This window comes from Octodon degus, unplaced genomic scaffold (assembly GCF_000260255.1).
Source record: "Octodon degus isolate 3935 unplaced genomic scaffold, OctDeg1.0 scaffold00002, whole genome shotgun sequence".
Lineage (NCBI taxonomy): Eukaryota > Metazoa > Chordata > Mammalia > Rodentia > Octodontidae > Octodon > Octodon degus.
The window spans coordinates 20,955,294-20,976,234 of NW_004524578.1; the positions used below are offsets into that span (position 1 = coordinate 20,955,294).

A 20,941-nucleotide genomic window follows, 5' to 3' on the forward strand; every position below is an offset into this window, starting at 1 on the left:
AGATGGAAATGTGGACTCTGTTGGGAAATAGCCTAGAGGCCATTTTGGTTATGTTCTGGCAAAAAGGTTGTTTACATTTTGCCCAAGCTCTAAAATCATGAGGCCAAATTTAAAGGCGAGAGGCTATTTAATCTAGCAGAGGAAAATTCCAAGCAGCACAACCTTCACAGAACAGCATAGGCATTGCTGACTGCTTTCAGCTTGATTTAAAATAAGCAACTGTGAGCAAAAAAGAGTGGGAAGATTTTTTAAAAACTTGCAGTTGGGCCAGAATGGGAGTCTATTTAAGGTTTGGAGTCTATTAAGGAAGAGGTGGTTACTGAAGAGATTAGGGTCATTAGAAAGAAACCGAGTACTACACACAGGGTCAAGAAGAAAGCTGCCTCAAGGGTGAGGAATCAGCAAGACCGCTCTCATCACAGGCTCAGGGTGTAAAATGAGAAGCGGGCCCCTGAATTCCCTGCTTGAGCACAGGGAGTTGGTTCTCTGGATTCATTTCACTGTGCTCAGCTGGCCAGGCAATTAAGGGCCACTGCAGCCACGGTCCAAAGGAACCTGGCTACTACACTGGGTGTCAGCAGATTCTGGGACCATCTTCATGATGCTCCTTTTGCAAGCATACAGAATCCAAGAGGTAAGCAGTAACATACGCTTCTACCAAGATTTTAAAGGTGTGGGAGGTCATAAAATCTATGACAGAGTTAGAGCTCTTGCAGTGTGACCCTGAGAAGGCAATGCATGAAGCTGTGAGTGAAGCTCAAAGCTGCAATGGAGACCGCAGGAAGACAGAGGTCAGGAACGTGGAGCACCTCCCAATGAAAGTTGTAAGCAGTGAGTAGAGTCAGACTAAGAGGGAGGCCATGTGGGCTCAGGGTAGCAAGGCCATAGATGAGAGCTGCTCAACCCTGGAAACCAGACCTGGAGCTACAGGACTTAACATCTGCCTTACTTTGATCTTACTTTCTATTCCACTATTTGTCCCTTTTGGAATGGAAATGTGTATCCTGTCCATCATTCTATGTTGGAAGTATATTTTACAGGGTTCACAGCTAAGAGTTTGCCTTGGTTCTCAGAAGAAATCCTGGAGCTATTGTGGCTTTCTTCATGATAGCCTTCCCTCCAGACTGTACTTTTACTTTGTTTTCCTCCTCTATTCAGCCCAAACTCAGTCTGCAGAGTCAGTTTCTCCCTCATTCTTCACTTTTACTTTTGCAAGTAAATATGACTGGGGGGTGGGGAGAGAGAGAGAGACACAGACTAGACTTTGACTTTTGAGAAACGCAGGAGCTATTAAGACTTTAGGAACCTCTTGGAAATGGACTAAATGAATTTTACATTGAGATGGTAATGAGCCTTTGGGGGCCAAGGGAAGAATGTTGTGATTTAAATATGAAGTGTCCCTCAAAGACTGATGTATTAGTTGGTATGGTGATGCATACCTGCAATCCCAGTAGTTGAGGAGGCTGATCAAGAATGGCAAGTTCAAGCCCAGCCTAAGCAACTTACTTAGCAAGTTCTTGTCTCAAAACAAAAAATACAGAGATGGAGATGTGTCTCAGTGCAAAGGCCCCAGGCTTTGTCCCCAGCACTACATGTGTAACAACAATAGGCTCACCAGCAATATTGCAGTATTAGAGATGGGGCTTAGAAAGGTGACTGGATTGAGAGGGAGCTGACTTAATCAATTAACCCATCGATGAGTTCATAGTTGAATGGGCTATTAGCAGGTAGGGCCTAGTTTGAGGAAGCAGACCACTAGAAGGCATGCCTTTGAGAGCATCCTTCTCCCTGTCCTTCCTTTCCCACCCCCTGGCTCTTTCCCTCTCTCTCAGCTTTCTGGTTGACATGAGGTGAGCCACTTTCCTCCACCAACTCCTGCCACAATGTTTCTACTTTACCACAGGCCTGAAAGCAACAGTCAAACCTTTGAAACCAGGTATTTTGTCACAGTGACAAAAAGCTAATACAACCTTTTTAAACAACTTTGGCTACATGATCTACTTTTCACAATTAATGAACTAACATGAATACAATATTATCCAAGCCTTTCTTTACAATTTAGATTTTGACACCATGATCTCAGATTTCTATGATGCAACAGATTTCTGTGGTTTAAGCCATCCAGTCTGTATAACTTTGTTACAGTAGCTCTAGCAGACCCACAATCTCCTTTCAAAATCAAAAGACTAGGGTATCTACTGTCATACTGCGATCTAACACTGTACTGATGGTATTGAGACAATTAAAAAAAAGAAGGAAAAACAAAAGATATGGGTTCACCTCTTGGAGCTTGCAGTTTGTGTTTGTACCACTATCTCACAGAGAAAGAGGAAAAAGGCAGACTAAGACATGTGGGTGTTGAGTTCTGCCCATACCTCGAGGCTGACCAATTGTTGTCAATTGGTCTGGAATTTTAAGGAAAGTTTTTCTTTGTAGGTATTTTTTCTTAGATATTGAAGCGTAAGTTGTTCAGCTTATAATATAAATTTAAATAATTTTGTAGCCTATAGGTAAGATTATAACACTTGATATGCATAATTCTAGCTAAAACTTTTATGTGTCAGGCTTTATATAAACTGAATGCTTCATTTTACAGACACAGAGACAGAGAAACAGATTACAATACTAGTTCTGAGTCACATAACCCAGGTCTGCTTGACTTCAAAGCTTCTGTTCTTTTTTGGCCATCCTGTCACTGGTAGTTTAACCCAGGGTGACATTGGAGACATGGGACCCAGCACAAAAAATGAAACTTCTGTTCCTTCACCCAGGAATTTTTGCCTTGAAAGTGAGGGAGAGAGTTAATTCATGGACAGGACTGGAAAGAAGCAAAAGACATACTTGGCTTAGACACTCATCTCAGACATTGCTGAAAAATTTTACTTTCTATGTACCATTCTTTGAAAATCAAAATGAATACAAAACAATTCATGCTGAATAAAATAGTACAGTTTTAAATAAAGACCAAAACTGTGTTGAGCTACACTGGCCTCAGGCAAGAGGAAAAACACGTGTCATTGGCTTTTGTGGATGGAAATTCACACAATATTTTTAAATATTGATGAGGTAAGTAACTTACCTTTACTTACCTTATTTTCAATGGAAAGAATAGCCAATTTGATATTTTTCTTGACCAAACGATGCCCTTAGTTTTTATTTAAATTTTTAATACATTGTGGTATAAATAAAGTAGGTAAACTTAAAAGAGAATTTTGAGTTTTAGTATACCTTTTTGGCTTTCTGGTACTTTTCATCTACTTAAATGTTCCAAGGAAGAGGAATAATTAAAATATGTAGGTCTGAGTTTTCTCCTTCTCTTAACAAATATGTGGAAGACATGCACTATTGACTCAGCTGTGTGGGGCAAAGATACTAGAAAGAGTTATGTGTGCTACTTACTGGAGATTGGATCTGCAGCCAATCTACCACTGAGATATACCCACCCCTTTTTATTTTTTGAGACAAGATTTCATTACCCTAGAGGAACATGAATTTTTTATCTTTCTGCCACAATCTCCCTCAGTGCTAGGATTACAGGTTTGGCCTATGCCCCGAGGAAAATAAATTTTTATTATTAATTTGCTGTGTTATGGCTTGTATCTAAATGCTCCGCCCCCAAGCTTCATGTGCTCATGGGTAAGGCTCTTTGCAGGTGCCTGGATCAAAGTTTGCACCATGCTGGATTAGAGTGTGAGATGTTGGGGTTGAAGGTGTCTGATAACTGAATTGGTTTAGCATAGTTCTGGATGTGGATAATGTAAGTCCCACCCTGGGTGTGGGTGGCACCAATCAATTAGCCTGAATAAAATATAAAAGAACAGAAAGCAAGGCAGGCTCCACAATACTGCTTGCAGCCTCCTGCCTGCCATGCCATAGACCCTTTCTTCTCTGCCAATGCACCCTACCTTCTATAAACTCTGAGCCCAAATACACCTTCCTTTCTTTAACTTGTGGATGTGGAGCACTTTGTGTCAGCAATAATAAAAATGTTAGCTTTTTTCAGCACAGTAAAGAGACAGGAAAGATAAAAGAGGCTTTTATTAACTCTGAAGACACAGAGAGGATTCAAGAGACTCTGATGGGGGTTCCTCTGACCTGAGACAAAGGAAAGCTGAGGCTTTTTGGACTTTTGCTAAGGGTAGAGTTGGAGGGGGCAGTTTCAGTTACTTGTAAGGAGCTGATTGGGATCTCCCTCATATACGTGGGAAAGGTATCCTGGACTGGGATGGGGAGGAAGGAGGAAGTAGTGATTAGGAAGATAAGCTGTTGTTTTTGGAATTCAGCCATGTTGAATCAGGGCCATGATAATTTAACAGTTTGTACTCGGACCAGAACCTATCAAAAAGCATCTAACACACTGTATAAGTTTTTGTATACCCTTGAAAACAGCTGCTATTTGATTAGTATTTGATTTTTTACAGAATATTTCATAAGGTTCAAATTGGATGAGAAGGGGCTTTGAAATCTGATGCTATGAGGAGAATCAGATCCGCACTGTGGTCCCCCGAGGATCCCATGAAGTTTTCTGAGTTAGAAATTTTGTGATTAGCATAGTTCTGGATGATTAGGTGTGTGTTTGGAAGAATAACTAGTATAAAAGATAGGTAGTGGAAGTCAGGCAAGCAGGGCTTTTTCAAGTGGTTTCATGAGGGAAAAATGAGTAATTAAGCAATGAATGTGTTAACTAAGGCAGTGGCAGAAAGGCTAGAAGGAAGACAGCCTGAGGTGACTGATACTTAAGAAATTTTTAATTGGATTATCCCCAGCCATATGTAGTCTTTCTTTCCTGCTGAAGTAAGTTAAAGTTTAAAGTTTCTTCTACTTTTAGCCTTGATTTGTATCCACTGCTAAGTAATACACTTTCAAAGTACTAATACTGACTTTTTAAGATGTTCTCATAGTTGAACTGGATGGGAAACAACACAGAGGAACTACAGTCTGTTCAGTTGCTAGAGTTGTTGAGAGCAGAACATACATCTTCATGAAATATCACTCCTGGCCTGTTATAGATAAAGCTTTATCCTTTTCTCTTTGGGATACATTTAGATGTCTTCAAGTCAGGAAGGTCCTCTTCATACTGGTCTTCCTCAAGAGTCATGTGGGACTTCCCTTAGAAGATCTTTTAGCTGAGCATGGTAGGGCACACCTATAATTGCAGCACTCAGGAGGCTTGAGTCATGGAGATTGCCATGAATTTGAGGCCAGCCTGGGCTATATAGTGAGCTTAATAAATAAGGACTAGTAAAATCTTGTCTCAAAAAACAAAACAAAGTAATTAAGAAAAAGCAGGATTTTTAAAGAGCATCTAGTCAAAAGCTTGCTTCATTGGTGGTTTGAAATACACAGGACATGTTGGGGGATTGTTAAGGCACCCAGCCGGGGGACCCTTCCCCCGCACCACTTCCGGTATTACCGGATGCTCCAACCACAACTGTGCTGCAAAGATTTAAAACTGACTGTCTTGCGTCCAGCTGCTTACGCATATAACTTTGTTTTGGCTTGCTTCAAGGACTCTATGTTTGTGCTCTGAACACGCTGGCCCAGCCAGGGACACTTGATGACTCCCCTTCCCCATTCCCACCTGCCCAGAACACCCTGGCTCAGCAAAGAGCACTTTACGCCTCACCTTCCCTTCTTCCCATCTGCTCTATAAGTTCCTGTCTCCCCAGCCATCATGGCTGTTCAGGTCCGCTGAGCAGCCCAGTCCATGCTAGTTGCCATCAATAAACTGCTCCTTTCATGCCAGTTTAAAAAAAAAAAAAGAGCATCTAGTCAAAACTGGATTCAGGGCTGGCTAAATAGCTCAGCGGATTAAAGCTTGTAAGCAGGTGTAGGGGCAACCAAAAGATAAGGCCCAACTATATGCTGTTTATAAGAAAACATGTTAAAAACACATAAATATTAAGGGTAAATGGGCAGAGAAAGATTATATTGATCACATTTTCTTTCTTTTTTTATTATTTTTTTTTATTTATTTGAGAGAGAGAGAGAGAGAGAGAGAGGGGTGTGTGTGTGTGGCCAGCTCAGCCCACCAGGGGGCGGGGCTGGCTGGCATGTGGCGCTGGGGGATTGAACCGCGGTCCCTGATGCTTTACCAAGCTTGTTCTAAATAGGTGCTTTAGACCACTGAGCCATCTCTCCAGCCCTGATCACATTTTCTATCACTGAGACAAAATATCTAACACCCGCAACTTCAGAGGAGAGGCTTATTTTGCAGATACTTTAGAGGTTTCAGTCCATAGTGAACAGGCTCCCAGGCAGAAACATCACGGTCCAACAGTGTGGTGGAGGAAACCTGTTCAACTGATGGCATCCAGGCCTCAGTGAGCAGGGAAGAGACAGAGAGGAAACAGTCAGGGACCAGACATGGTTGTCCTGACCAAGCCCAAGGTGAACTGTATTGTAAGCCTTGGAACATACCTTATATATTTTGAAAGTATGGACATCATACAATGTCTGTTTTTAGACTTTAATGGAATTAAGCTAGAAGTCAGCAATGGAAAGATAACTGGACAGTCCTAATACATGGAGAGATTAAAAAGCAGATTTCTAGTATGGGTGTGTGAAGCAGTGGTGTGTGCTTGCCGAGCATGCATGAGGCCCTGGGTTTGATCCTCAACACTGAAAAACACAAAGAGCAAATTTCAGAAAGACTTTTGCATTAATAACTTCTCATTGGCCAAATAATAAATCTCAGGAAAAATTTAAAAGTATTTTGAAGTAAATGAAATTAAAATACAAGTTATCAAATTTGTGAGATGCAGCTAAAGCAGTTATTAGAGCAAAAGATATAACATTGAATATATATACATACACATATATATGTACACACACACATACATACATATGAAAAGATCCAAAATGAATCATTTTAACTTTCACCTTAGGAAAAAGAGAAAAAGAAGAGTAAATTAAGCCAAAGAAGATAGAAGAAAATAAGTAATAAAAATTTTATAACAGAAATCAATGAAAAAATTGGAAAGGTAGAAAAATCAATAAAACTAGATGTTGAATCTTAGAAAAGATCAATAAAGTCAATACACCTCTAGTCAGAATCACTAAGGACAAAATTAGATATAAAATATTCATATAGAAGTGCTACAGAGATATCAGTACAGATACCCTCTACATTTCATGGGTAAAGATGACACATGAACAAATCTACACTTACAAATTTGAAAAACTACAGAAAATGAACTAATTCCTTGAAAGACACTAACCCAAGTGAGATTTAACCCAAGTACACAAGCTAGTTCAATATTCAAACATCAATTAAAGTAAACTACAATATCAATGGGCTAAAACTCACACAAGAAACAGACAATCTCAATAGGACTCCATTGAAATTGAATCTAACAATCTGTACTTTCCAAATGGAAAGTACCTATCCAGGTCAGTTCAGGGATGGATTCTGCAACATTTAAGGAAGAAAATTTCTTCCCAACATTTAAGGGAGAAATTACACCAAATATGCACAATATCCCTCAGAAGATACAAGGGAAGAGAATATTGCCCAACTTGTTCTATGAAGACACTATCACCCTTAATTCCAAAACTGACAAAAACATTACAAGAAAAGAAAATGACAGATCACTCCTACTTATGAACATAGATGCAAAAAGCATTGGTGACGTTATTAGCACTTCCAATTCAATTATACCCCAACCCAAGTGAGATTTATCCCAAGTACACAAGCTAGTTCAATATTCAAACATCAATTAAAGTAAACCATGATATCAATAGGCTAAAGCAGAAAAATCACACAACTTTATTAGATGTATAAAAAGCATATGACAAAATCCAAACACATTCATGATTTCTTAAAATACTCTTCTCACTCAACCCAGCTACTCCCCTCCTGGGTATTGTTCCAGAAGAACAGAAAACATCACAGCACAGACATATGTGCATCCATGTTTATAGCAGCACAACTGGTCATAGCTAAATCTCGGAAGCAACCCAAATGCCCATCAACTGAGGAATGGATAAAGGAAGATGGTAGTATTTTTATACAATGGAGTATTATACTCAGATATATAGAAAAAAAGCCCTCAAGGCTTTTATAGGTAAATGGATACAACTAGAGGCTATACTCATAAATGAAACAAATCAGACCAACATGTGTAAACATCATACTGTCTCTTTAGTGTAAGAACCTGAAAGAATAAATAAAATTGGAAAGGTACAACAGATATAGTAAAAGGGAAAGAAACTGCTTAAAAGGAAAGAACAATTGAGATGAGGGAAAGGAGAAAAGAAGGAAGGAAGGAAGGGGAAAAAGACATACGTATATACACAGAATAAATAGGATGATTGTATTACTAATTTCTATTTTTTTTTGAAGAGAGCAGTAAATGCTTAAAATTTTTATTTTGATCAATTTTACATGCTTATATTTGGTAATCTGAGCAACTATTTTGAAGACAACAATGTACAATGGAATAACCATTGCTGAAAAATCATCTTGTTTTTTTAAATTCTGTATTGTTTCTAATGTTTTATCTGTTATTTTTTTATTCTCTTTAAAATTAAAAAAACCCTCTCACTAAGTTTGGAATAAAGAATAACTTTTCCAATTTAATAAGGAATATCAGGGCCAAGGAGATGGCTCAGTAGAATAAGTGCTTCCCTGGCAAGCTCAAGGGCCTGAGTTCAATCCCTGATACCACAAAAAAAAAAAAAAAAGTTGAGAGGAATATCTTCCCAAGCCCACAGCTAATACTGTATCATATTTAACAGTGAAAAACTTAAAGCTTTCCTATAAAGGTCAGGAACAAAACACAGATGGTCCCTCTCAACACTTCTTTTCAGCATTATATTAGAAGCTTAACCTAGTGCAATAAGAAAAAGAAATAAGTTATAAAGAACTAGAAGAAAGAGAAAGAAAGCTGTCTATATAGAAAATAATAGTAATAAAAAACTCCCGGAGCTAATAAATGATCATAGGAAGGCTGCTATACATGCAAGATACAAGGTTAATACATATACAAAAATCATTTGTGCCATATATGCCAGCAATGGACAAATAGAATTTGAAATTAAAAACATTTACAGTAGTAATTCCCCAAGTGAAATAAACCTAACAGAATAAGTATAAGATCTATCTGAGGAAAACTTAAAAACGAGTGATAAAAAATGAAAGAATTAAATAAAGGGAGAGGGATCATATGTTTATGAATGCCAAGTCCTTCTCAACTTGATCTACAGATTCAGTGCAATCCCAACCAAAATCCAAGCACATTATGTTTTGGATACCAGCAAACTGATCCTTAAGTTTATATTAAAAGACAAAAGATTCAGAATAGCACATATAATATCAAAGAAAAACAAAGTTGGAGTATGGAAACTATCTGACTTCAAAACTTAAGAGAAACATACAGAGACCAAGATAGGAAAGTACTATAAACTTATAGACAAATAGATCATGGCATCACAATCAATGACTCCGAAATAGGTGCACATAAAAATACCAAGTGAAGAGCAGGCCATATAGCTCAGTGGACTAAAGCGCCTGCTTAGGCAGACGCAGGGACCAGGGTTCGATCTGGTGACTGAAACTGGGCGTGGTAGTGCGCGCGCCTGTAATCCCAGTACTTGGGAGGCTGAAAACAGGAGGATCATTACGAGTCTGATCTGTGTTGTGAGACCCTGTACTAAACAAATAAACAAGTAAATAAAAATAAATACATAAAAAGAACAAGTGTGGGCCAGGGAGATGGCTCAGTGGAATAAGTGCTTCCCTGGCAAGCACAAGGGCCTGAGTTCAATCCCCGGTTCCACACACACACACACACACACACACAAAAGAACAAGTGATCTTTTATAAAAGAACAAAGTAAATACAATAGAGAAAAAATAATTTTCCAATAAATAATGCTGGAACAACTGGACATCCACATACAAAAAAATAGACACAGACCTTACACTCCTCAAAAAACTTACTCAAAAATGGATCACTGGCCTCAATAAAAACCCCAAACTATAAAACTGGAATATCACACAGGAGAAATTCTAGGTGATAGGTTTTATAACAACTCTTTAAATATGATATCAAAATCATGATCCATGATCTATCAAATAATTGATAAAATGGAATTCATTAAAATAAAAAATTCCTGGGCTGAGAAGATAGCTCAGCAGTCTAAGTGCCTGCCTGGCAAGTGCAAGGACCCAGGTTCAATTCCCAGTACCACATGCTGTGCCAATCCTGGTGCCGAGCTGGCCACTGAAACTGGATGTAGGGGTGCACACTCGTAATCCCAGCACTGGGGAAGCTGAGACAGAAGGATTACTATGAGTCTATGCTGCATAGTGAGACCTTGTACCAAATACATTTTTAAAAAATGGTTAAAAAAAATAAAAAATGCCTGGCCAGGTGTGGCAGCATACACCTATGATCTCAGCAGTCTGGCAACTTGAGACAGGAAGATCACAAGTTTAAACTCAGCTAGAGCAACTTAGTAATTTAGTGACACCTTGTCTCAAAATAAAATAAAAAAACAAATATATATAATTTTAACTCAGTACTAGAGTTTAATTCCTAGTACTGCCAAGAAAAAAAGGGGGGAGGGTGATTTGTGAAAGATTATTAAGAGATTGAAAGGTTGAGCCCCAAACTGGAGAAAATATTTCCAAAGGACATACCTGATACATGCCTGTTATATAAAATATACTCTTAAAATTCAAAGGTAACCCAGTTTTAAAAACAGGCTACAGACCTCAACGGATAGCTCGCCAAGGGAAAAAATATGACAAATAAGCAATATGAAAAGATATCACATCATGTCATTAGAGAAATGCAAATTAAAAGTGAGGCCCCACTACATATCTGTGAGGCTGACCGCAATTCAGAACACAGACAAGAGCCAAAGCTGGCGAGCACGTCAGCAACAGGAGCTTTCATGCTGGCTGGTGGGAATGCAAAGTGGCATGGCTGGTGGGAAAGTGGCGGTCACAGGTGTTCCACATGACACAGCAACTGTGCTTTGTAGGTTAACTCAAGAGAGTTAAGCATTTCTAGCTATACAAAAACCTTAACATGTATGTTTACAGTAGCTTCATAATATTTGCCAAAATCTAGATTTTTTTCTTGGTACCAGGACTCAAACTTGGTACCTTGAGCTTGCCAGGCAGGTGCTGTGCTGCTGAGCTATATCTTTGGTCCCTCATATTTGCCAAAATTTAGAAGCAACCAAGAATATGTTCAGTAGGCAAAGGGATAAACTGTCATTCACCATCCAATGTAGTGTTACTCAGTACTAAAAAATGCACTAAGAAGGCATGAAAAGACAGAATAAATTTCCATACATATTTCTAACTAAAAGAAGTCAACCTGAAAAAGCTATATATTGTGTGATTTTAACTCTGTTACACTCTGGAAAGGGCAAAACTATGAAAATGGTAAGAAGATCACAGGGCTGGAGGAAGGCAGGACGAATAAAAACAGCAAAAAGGAATTGGGGGACAGTGAAAATAATCTTTGTAATACTGTAATGGTGGATACATAGCATTGCACATTTATCAAAACCCACAGAATGTCCAACACCAAGAGTAAATCCTAATGAACACAGTGTATGCGGTGTAATAATTTTGTATTAATGTGGATCAATCAACTGTAACAAAGTGGAGACCAGTGATAATGGGGGAGGCTATGCATGTGTGGGGGCAGAAGGTATACTGGGATTCTCCGTACTTTAGTATCAATTTTCCTGCAAAGCTAAAAGTGGCCTTTTATAAAAGCCTTTCTAAAAGAACAAATTATCATATATACAGAGCAATAACAAAGTAAACGCTTTTACACTAAAACATATACAACACTATGTAAGCTCTATTTGAAGACTACAACTTCAAAAATGCCTTTACTGAAAATAAGAGATTAAAATAAACTGGGTGTGGTAGTACATGCCTGTAATCCCAGCATTTCGAAGGCTGAGGCAGGAGGATTGCCTATAGTTCTAGGCCAGCCTGAACTACACAGTGAGACCATCTCAAAATAGAAATCAATTTTTTTAAAAAAAAATGAACCTTAGAAAAATTAAGGATATTAGAGTCATCTTAAGAAATTATATAAAAAAATAGGAAGAGGTATCATTACATAAACCAAAATTGTAAAATAGAAGATATTGGATAATAGCAGAAAGCTTAAACTCGCCACTTTTTCCCAACTTTTTTTTTGAGACAGTGTCAAAATTATGTTTTAACAGCTGACAGAGAGAGACTGACAGAGAGACAGACAGAGAGTGTCAGAGAGAGAGAGAGAGAGAGAGAGAGAGAGAGAGAGAGAGAGAGACTCACTGTGTAGTTCAGGCTGGCCCCAAAACCACTATGTGGTCCAGGCTAGCCTTGAACTTAAGATGATCCTCTCACCTCAGCCTCTGCAGTGCTGGGATTGCAGACGTGCACCACCACACCTCCAATTTACTTCTTTGAAGTTCAACAAAATAAATCTGTGAGCATGATGTAAGAAAAGAGAAGACAAAAATAAGATAACCAATGGGAGAGTAACCACAAGATTTAAAGAGATAAAAATAACCATATGAAGTCTATGTAAACATAATCACTTAGGTTTTGTTTTGGTTCTGGGGATTCAACCCAGGGCCTTGCACAGCTTTATATTTTGAGACAGGCTCTTGCTAAATTGCCAGCTTGCCCCCACTAGCCAGCCTCTTGAGTGGCTGGAATTAGAGGTTATGCCACCTCATTGGCACTTATGTATGTACTTATGTAGTCAGGGTCTTAAGTATGTTGTCCCAACTGGTCTTGAATTCATGGGCTCAATTCTTATTGGAGCCTCTCAAGCAATTGAGGCCATAAGTGTGTGACACCACCTGCAGCTAATAAGTTGAGAAAAATATTAGAAATAGATGGTTTTCAAGTAAAATATAAATTAACATAATTGGCTCAAGAAACAGTAGAAAAGTTGAACAGTATAATTACCTAAGAATAGACACATAGTTTAAGTCTACTTTATGTCATAAAATACAATACTTTCCCAATTGAGTTGTCTATTTAACCTTTTGTTTTTTTTTTTTTTGCAGAACCGGGGATTGAACTCAGGTCCTTGCACTTGCCAGGCAAGTGCTTAAACCTTTTGTCTCTTATTTTCTTTCTGAGACAGGATTTCACTATGTAGTTCAGACTGGCCTTGAATTCACTTTGTAATCTAAACGGATATTGAACTCACAGTGGTGCTGCAGCTTCAGCCTCCCGAGTGTTGGCATTAGATGTGTGCCATCATACCCAGCTCTCTATTCAAGTTCGAAGAGGTAAACTCTAAAAAGTAACCTAAATTATTTCAGATCACAGAACATGAAAAGTCCCCTAATTGAGGAATTTAATATAAGCTGAATTACCAAAACCTGATTAATATAGATCAACAGACCTACACAGCAATCTCATTTATAGGAGATACAAATATTCTAGGTAAACTATCAATAACTGGAACCTAAAAATGTATTTAAGGATAATATATTTTGAAGTATATGAAAGAGCCTACTTTTTTTTTTTTTGGCTCGGAATGCCTTCAGGGAAGGTTTGGCTGGCTTGAGTTGTGGTGATTGAACCACAGTAACCTGAGCCTGACTGCTTTGTTGAAGCAGCCACTTAAAGAACTGAGCTAAGGTAGGCCCCCCTTTTTCGTCTTTTTGAGATGGGATCACACTATGCAGTTTAGGCTGGCTTTGAACTCACTTTGTAGTACAGGCTGGTTTCTTCCAACAATCCTCCTGCCTCAGCCTCCCCAGTGCTAGATTACAGGCATTGAACTACCAAGCCTGGCAGTCAAGCATACTTTTAATAAGCATAATACCCAAACTGTTTATTAATTTGCAGTAGATTGTATCTTTAAAACATTGACTCTTTCCATCCTGGAACATGAACTCTACATTTACTTAAGTCTTTAATGTCTTTCAACACTATTTCCTATTTTCCTGTAAGTCATATGTCTTTCATTCAATGTTTTCATGGGTGCTTCCTACTGGGATCTCTGGATGAGTTCCTACACTGGTGTTCCAGACAAATGTTTCACATAGTAATTTATTTGGCCACCTTGTTGCATCATCTAATAGTCTGTCATTCATTGTAATTTTCAATAAGAAAATCACATATCCTAAAAAGGTTACTTTTATGTCTTCCTTTTCTAATACTTTTTCCATTTTTTTGTTTTATTTATTGCATTGGGTAGAAAAATCTACCATGTTGAATGTAGTTATTCATCTTTTTCTCTGAAAAAGTGGGAAAGCTTTTATCATTAAATATGCTATTTATTAAAGATTTCTGATGTCTTTTGTCAAATTGCTATTTATCTAGTCCCATTTTGCTGTTTTTCTTTGTTTTTGAAAAAAAAATGTGTTATCCATTGAGATGTATAGTAATAAGCCTCTAAGTAATACAATGACTTAGAGTAACAGGTTTTCTAATGTTAAATCATTTCTGGGACACTCTTGTTGTTCTGAAGCGTTGGACTGAATTTGCTAATATTTCTAGAGCTTGACATAAATATGAGTTTTACCTATAGTCTTCTCTCCTTTTGCTATCACTGTCAATTTTTGGTCCTAGGGGGATACTAGTGTAATGAGGTGAACCTTCCATCCTGCCTCAGGTTTAATACCCATGAGGAAAATGGGTAAGTGAAAACTGGGCAGCTAGGGCCAGGGGCACAGCACCTGTCTGGTAAGCACAAGGCCCTGAGTTTGATGCCCAGTACCAAAATAAGAAAAAGAAAGCAAACTGGGCATCTTGATGGCAGCATTCCAGGTATAAGACAGCAGTGGACACAAGGGCAAAAAACAAAAACACAGGTTATATCCATAGAATAGGACTTACATCTTCTTAAACTGGAATAAGAAATATGAAACAGGTTTGACTTAAACTATCAAATTAGTCTTCAAATCAAAATTCTGCTGAAACTATGATTTGCAGAATAAATCTAACTACTTAGCTTGTATTTAAGATCCTTCCTGCTTTAACCTAATTTATTTCATAGTTTAACTGGTGCTTTGTTGCCTGAGTTCTTTTGCCTAGAATGCTTTTTATGAGTCTGTGATGGCATATCCAAATCGAATCTTTCTTTCAAATAGGCCAAAAGGGAGCCTGGGAGATAGCTCAGTAGAATAAGTGTTTGCCTGCCAAGCACAGGGTCCTGAGTTCAATCCCCTGTACAAAAAAAAAAAAAAAAAAAAGCCCAAATGTCTGTGAACATTTCTTAGAACCAAATGAAGGACATTTGAATTAACTTAACTTGTACTACTTGTTATTAAGTTTGCTGGATATACAGATCATATCACAGGGAATTTGTACTTGTACACGGTATATTTTGATATAGCTCATTGTTGTCAGGTTTTGGTCTCCACCTCCCTCCATGTAATCCAGCCCGGCTTTGAATTTGCGGAGAGCCTCCCAGAGTACTGGGATTACAGACATGTGTCACAGCATCCATCACTGACCTATTTCTTAAGAACTTGGACACCCCCAAAATTCATGTTTCCTAGAACCTCATAAAGTGATCTTATTTGGAAAGATGGTCGTTGCCCATGTAAGTAGTAGTTATGACTAGGTCATACTGGAGTATGGTGGGCCTTTTACCTAATAGGACTGATGTCTTCATAAGGGACTTGAAATCAGGACAGTAAGAACGGCGTTCGATGAGTGGAACAAGGCCACTGTCAGTCAAAGAACACAGGTGACTGCTGGCCACCACTCAGAAGCTAGGAAGGGTCAAAGGAGTCCTGTCAACCTCATAGTAAGTATGGACCTTGACTTCAGAAAGTGAGACAATAGTATCTATCGCTTTAAGCCACCTAGGCTGCGGTAGTCCCTTCTGGCTCCCCCAGAAAACGAACAGAAAGGCAATTTTAACTTCCTCGCTTCCTAGCCCGAGAGTGCGCGCCCACAAGAGTCGCACACGTCCCCTCCATGAGAGCGGGAGATTCCCAGACACTCACAAGCTTCTCTCTGAGGAGACGTAAAGCTAATGCCAACAAAATGGGTCCATCATTACGGCAGGGTACCGGGCTACAAAGAAAAACAGTAAAAAACGAAATATAAGGAGCGGGCGGAACAGGCGGGAAAGGAGCACCACAGAGGAGAGGGAGGCTCAGTTCCCAGACCACACCCGCCGGGACGGAAGGAGATGCGAATCTCACACAGCGTGCCGCGACTCGATGAACACTGCTGGCCCTCTCTCCACTCCTTATAGTGTGGACCCCGCGAAAGCGAGAAGCTTTCGCACCGCCCGGTTAGCTCTGAATCCCGTACAGCATTCGCAGGGAACACACCAGATGATTCCTTCCGCGCTCGCGCAGAGCGCGCGGGGCGGGACTTCCGGCTCACGTCCAGGAAACCGGAAGGGGACCCTTCCCTCCCCGGAAGGAAAGGAGAGTTGAGATGAAGATTGGGTACGGAGTAGGTGGTAATGTCTGTCTTGTGGATCTAGGGCAGTCTCTGATCGCCCAGTCTCTGATCGCCCGCGGGGTGGGATGGGGTGGGGATGGCTAGTGACAGCAGCGTCGTAGGAGGCAGGCTGGTGTACCAGGTTTTAGGGGATGTGGCGGAGAGCGAGAGTAGAGGTGACATGTCCCTCCGTCAGAGGACCTGTTGCAGGGTGAGCGCTGCCGTGGACCTGAGTGTCATTTCTGGTTCACTGTGCTTTTCTTTCTCCACCTCTCTTGAAAAATGAGGTTGGTAGCTCAAGGAGCTTTGGTGAGGATGCGAAAGGGAGGAGTACGCACCCACACAAAGTGACGTTTAAGAAGACTCGGTTTTCACATAGACCATGCGGACGGGCCGGTACAAACTCAGGCATTGTGAGTCTGTAACTCCTGGCTGAGGCAGCAGTCTGTTTCATTACTTTTAAACACGCACAAAGTTAGTAGTTTTGTTTCTTATGGATTTGGTACAGGGTCGCACTACGCAGCTCGGACCCGTAGTGATCCTCTTGTTTTCAGCCTCCCCAGCGCTGTGATTACAGGTGGGCACCACCACCGACCCTTGAGAAAGCTGTTTTTATGTTTTTTGATTCTTCCTGCAAATTCGTTTGGTAGTCGGGAACAAAGCTATTTCGGGCACCTCCTGCGCTTCAAGTTAAGCTGAAGCAGAGCTAGAGGAGACAGGTGGAGAAACACAGTTTGTTAGAGACAGCTGAAACGGAAAGCGCAGTCCCTTTGTTTCCCTCTCGAAATATTTTTCTTTGTACCACACTCTAGATTACTAAACAATTCGCCTTTTGGCGACGGAGATTGGAGCGGTGAGAAGTGAAGGGGGTGGTGATGTACATTTAGATACAGGATGAATCCATCAAAGGCAAAGTCGGCGTATGTAAACAGAACTGTCAGTCTTCTACCTTTTTGACACTGCAAGTCGAGAATGTTGCTTCTGTTATTCCCATTTAGCAGTATGTGTGCAGTAACAAAATGTGAAGGTGAACTTTGATTACTTGTTACATAGCTTTATCCAAGAAGGCTTGGGGATTACTAAAACAGATATGTGTTTACCCTTGAAGCAAATGCATGGTTTAGAACATTTAAAATACATGTTGGCCATCTTAGAAATAATCAGAACTACAATAAATATTAAATGTGTCCCCTTTTTTCAGTTATGGGAAGGACATTCTTTATTTTTATTTTTTTTTTATTTTTTTTATGGGAAGGACATTCTAAGCCACAAGATATTTGGTGTACCCAAATTCAACACCCTTTCCTGTTCTTCCCAGATTAGAAGTCACCACCATATGTTATTAGTGATGAAGCTATGACAGATCATTTGGGTACACTGGGACAAAGGAAGGCTGAAAATCCCTGGTCCATATTTTTAACCTATGCCTTCATCCCCACAAGTATACAGAAATGTAACTGCTTTGCTTGCTAGTGAAGAGGCTTTTCCTTTGATTTGGAAGCTAATTGGATGTCTTGTTTGTCTCTTCAGGTATGTGTGCTCCCTCGAAGCAGAAAGTAGTTGTTCCTATTTCGATTATTCAGAGATTATGAAGGCACAGTCCTGCCTTTGATCTGCTTATAGTCAAATGGAACAGACACAAGTCAGTGGTTACAGGGTAGCCACTTAAGGATTCTAGAGTAGGTAAGTATGTGGCGGTCCTCAGAGAGGGAGGAATTAGGCAGTGCCTTTTGGAGGTGTGTTTTGAGCTGTGTGGACATTAGGTAGTCAACAAAAGGGAGTTCAACTAGGGGCTGTTTTCATAGATTGTAGATGGTACAAAGGACAGTAATGGGTAGTTTATATGTTTTTCTTTTTTCTTTTCTTTCTTTTTTTTTTTTGGCAGAACCGAGGATTGAACTCAGGCCCTTGTGCTTGCCAGGGAAGCACTGAGCCATCTCCCTGGCCCCAATATGTTTTTCCAGAGTCTCTTACTTCTAGATACTGGCAACCCTTACCCCATACACGCTTTGATAGATGTTGGGATGTGGAAGGAGGTAGGAAGGTAGGAATCTTTCTGGGTGGCAGAATAATAAACCAGTTTCCCAAGAAGTAATGTATATGTCCAGTAAATCCATCTCTCAAAACTATGTTTCTGCTTTATTAAAGCACTAGGATGGGCTGGTGAGATGGCTCAGTGGTCTAAAGCACCTACTTAGAACAAGCTTAGCAAAGCACAGGGACCGCGGTTCAATCCCCCAGCACCACATGCCAGCCAGCCCCGCCCCCTGGTGGGCTGAGCTGGCCACACACACACACACACACACACACATAAATAAATAAATAAAATTTTTTAAAAAAGCACTAGGAAACCTTGGGTCTGATGGTCACTTTTCCAGTGAATGGATTGTATTTGTATCTCCAGTTTAGTTTGTTTGAATTGAAGGAAATCCTTTTAAACCCTTTCTGAGACACATTCTGTGGCTTGAGAATGATAATGGGAGAGAAAGGAAAATTAGGGTCTAAGTTCACACTACAAGAACATTTGCATGTTGTTTGAATCTGCTGTAAGATTTTTAATTTTTTACAGTTCAAATAAATGATCATTTAATTCAACCAGAGCAGAAAACCCTGATTCTGTCAGAGTGTGGGAAAATGAAGAATAAGCAACCCATCAGGGAGTTGGACCTAATTATTTTCTGGGATTGGTAGTGCAGAAAACAAGCAGGGAAGTACAGGGGCATGGTCCACTTGACACCTGGCACCCATGCAGGAGCGCTTCTCCCAGAGCCATGACTGTCTTGAGGGCAGTGGGGCCCAGGTCAGAATCACTCCTGCCGGGATACTTCTGGTGACGGGATAGATGCTGCCTGGCCAGGGTCTTTTTTCCAAATGATATGTCATCTTGTATTTAGCTTAATTAGCCATTGGATGCAATAAAGGAGGCACATGTGGACACTTCAGCTCTCCCAAGCTTGCAGTTTCAAATTGTCTTTCTTTTAACATCATGACATGTTAAAGAACAGTGCTTTAAAGCTGGACCTGGCTATGTTTTTTTGGAGACTAAGAAAACAGAGTCCTTGAAGTCAAGCTGACTCTGCATTTAGCCTCCTAAATGAAAAGGTAGATAGAACAGGTCTTGTTTGCAAAAGAAATCCAAGACCTACTTATCTACCAACAACACTTAGATGCTTTCCGTGGTCTTACTATAGAGAATAAGAATAGTAAGTGTATAGAAGAGAAAGGTAAAAGAAAGGTGTAGTAAACACAAGAATCTTACTCTGCTAGTTGGTAGGAAGGTGATGAGAAGCTGGACAAGTGACTTGCTAAGTCAGGAGAGGATTTTCCTGCAGTGCAGCTTCCTAGAGCCCAGAAAGTTTTCTGGTGGCCAAACTTCATTGGATAGAGTCAGTACGGTCACAGAATGCCATGTCATGGTGAATCGCGCTGCAGCAGCCTCTCATGTGAGTTGAGGATCATGATCTTTACACACTTTAGAGGATGAGGAGTACTGAGGTGGCCCTGCCACCCCTGCATTTGTTCTGCTCCACGCTGATGACCCAATACATGCCTTAGAAATAAATTTTTATCAGATGTGTGTAAGTGATGCTATATGATTTGAATCAGTAGGAAGCCAGTTGTTACTATACATATACTTTTAAAACTCAAAAGCAGTTTTGAGTTTTGTCAGAAACCAATGTCATTTGATGTCCTAAGTTGCTAATGAATTTTCCAAGTTTAAGTAGGATGCTCTAAATACTGAGTATTTTTATTACTAAACCCTTGCTAGTTTTACCCACATTCTACATATTCTCTTTGCCCTGTGTTAAGGTGGGAAAGCCAAACTGTATGTACTAACTTGCTCAGGAGTTATGAAGTGCTACAAACACAGCTAAGGGGAGAACAGATTTGGTTGTTTGTTTTAACTGCCTGGTCTCACGCATTGTGGCATCAATAGTCTAATTTTTAAAAAATCTTTTTCTGTTTTGTTTTTAACAGATTTATCAGCAGGTTGCAGGTGCACGTGGCCTCAAGGTAAAGCTTGCCCTGTATTGAAACTTAGTTTTAGCAGATTGTTTATTGTATTTTAAGGAACTGCAATCATGTAAAAAAATGAGTTATGTTTAGTTTTGTTCTAGACATCATTTTCCTGTAGAAGTTGAGAAAGATGTTTAAATAAAAGGTTCATTATGCTAAAAAATTTTGATTCTTGAAGTTGGTGCTTTCCCTTGTTTAAGTGATTTTAAAATGTTAAAGATAATTCCAGACAGTTTATTTTTTGTCTAATCAATATTTATTAAGACCCAGGCAAGTGTTGAGCTTTTCTCTATGTTCATATTATTTGTGAAGCATTCCATAAAGCCTGCTTGAACCCTGCATTTATACCTGGCATAATGCAATACCTTATTTCCTTTTTCCTAGCTTCTATTTTAATAGTTGGGAACATTTTTGAGTATGTACATATGTATATGTTAATTGTTTACAACTGAGCCATTTCTGTACTCACCTCTGCTGCACCTTATTTCAGGGAGGGTGATCCAGCTTGTCATGGCAGCTGTGTGTGTGTGTGTGT

General features: G+C 39.7%; 1 long non-coding RNA gene and 1 other non-coding gene across 2 annotated transcripts; both read left to right on the top strand.

Annotated features, from left to right (window-relative positions):
- Window positions 1-16,288: 16,288 nt before the first annotated feature.
- LOC111815583 lies at window positions 16,289-20,935 on the top strand. The gene is made up of 3 exons (XR_002820255.1): window positions 16,289-16,405; window positions 17,920-18,072; window positions 20,368-20,935. It is a non-coding gene; the product is annotated as an uncharacterized LOC111815583 (long non-coding RNA).
- Window positions 19,425-19,551, top strand: LOC111816299. Its single transcript, XR_002820729.1, has one exon.
- Window positions 20,936-20,941: the final 6 nt, after the last annotated feature.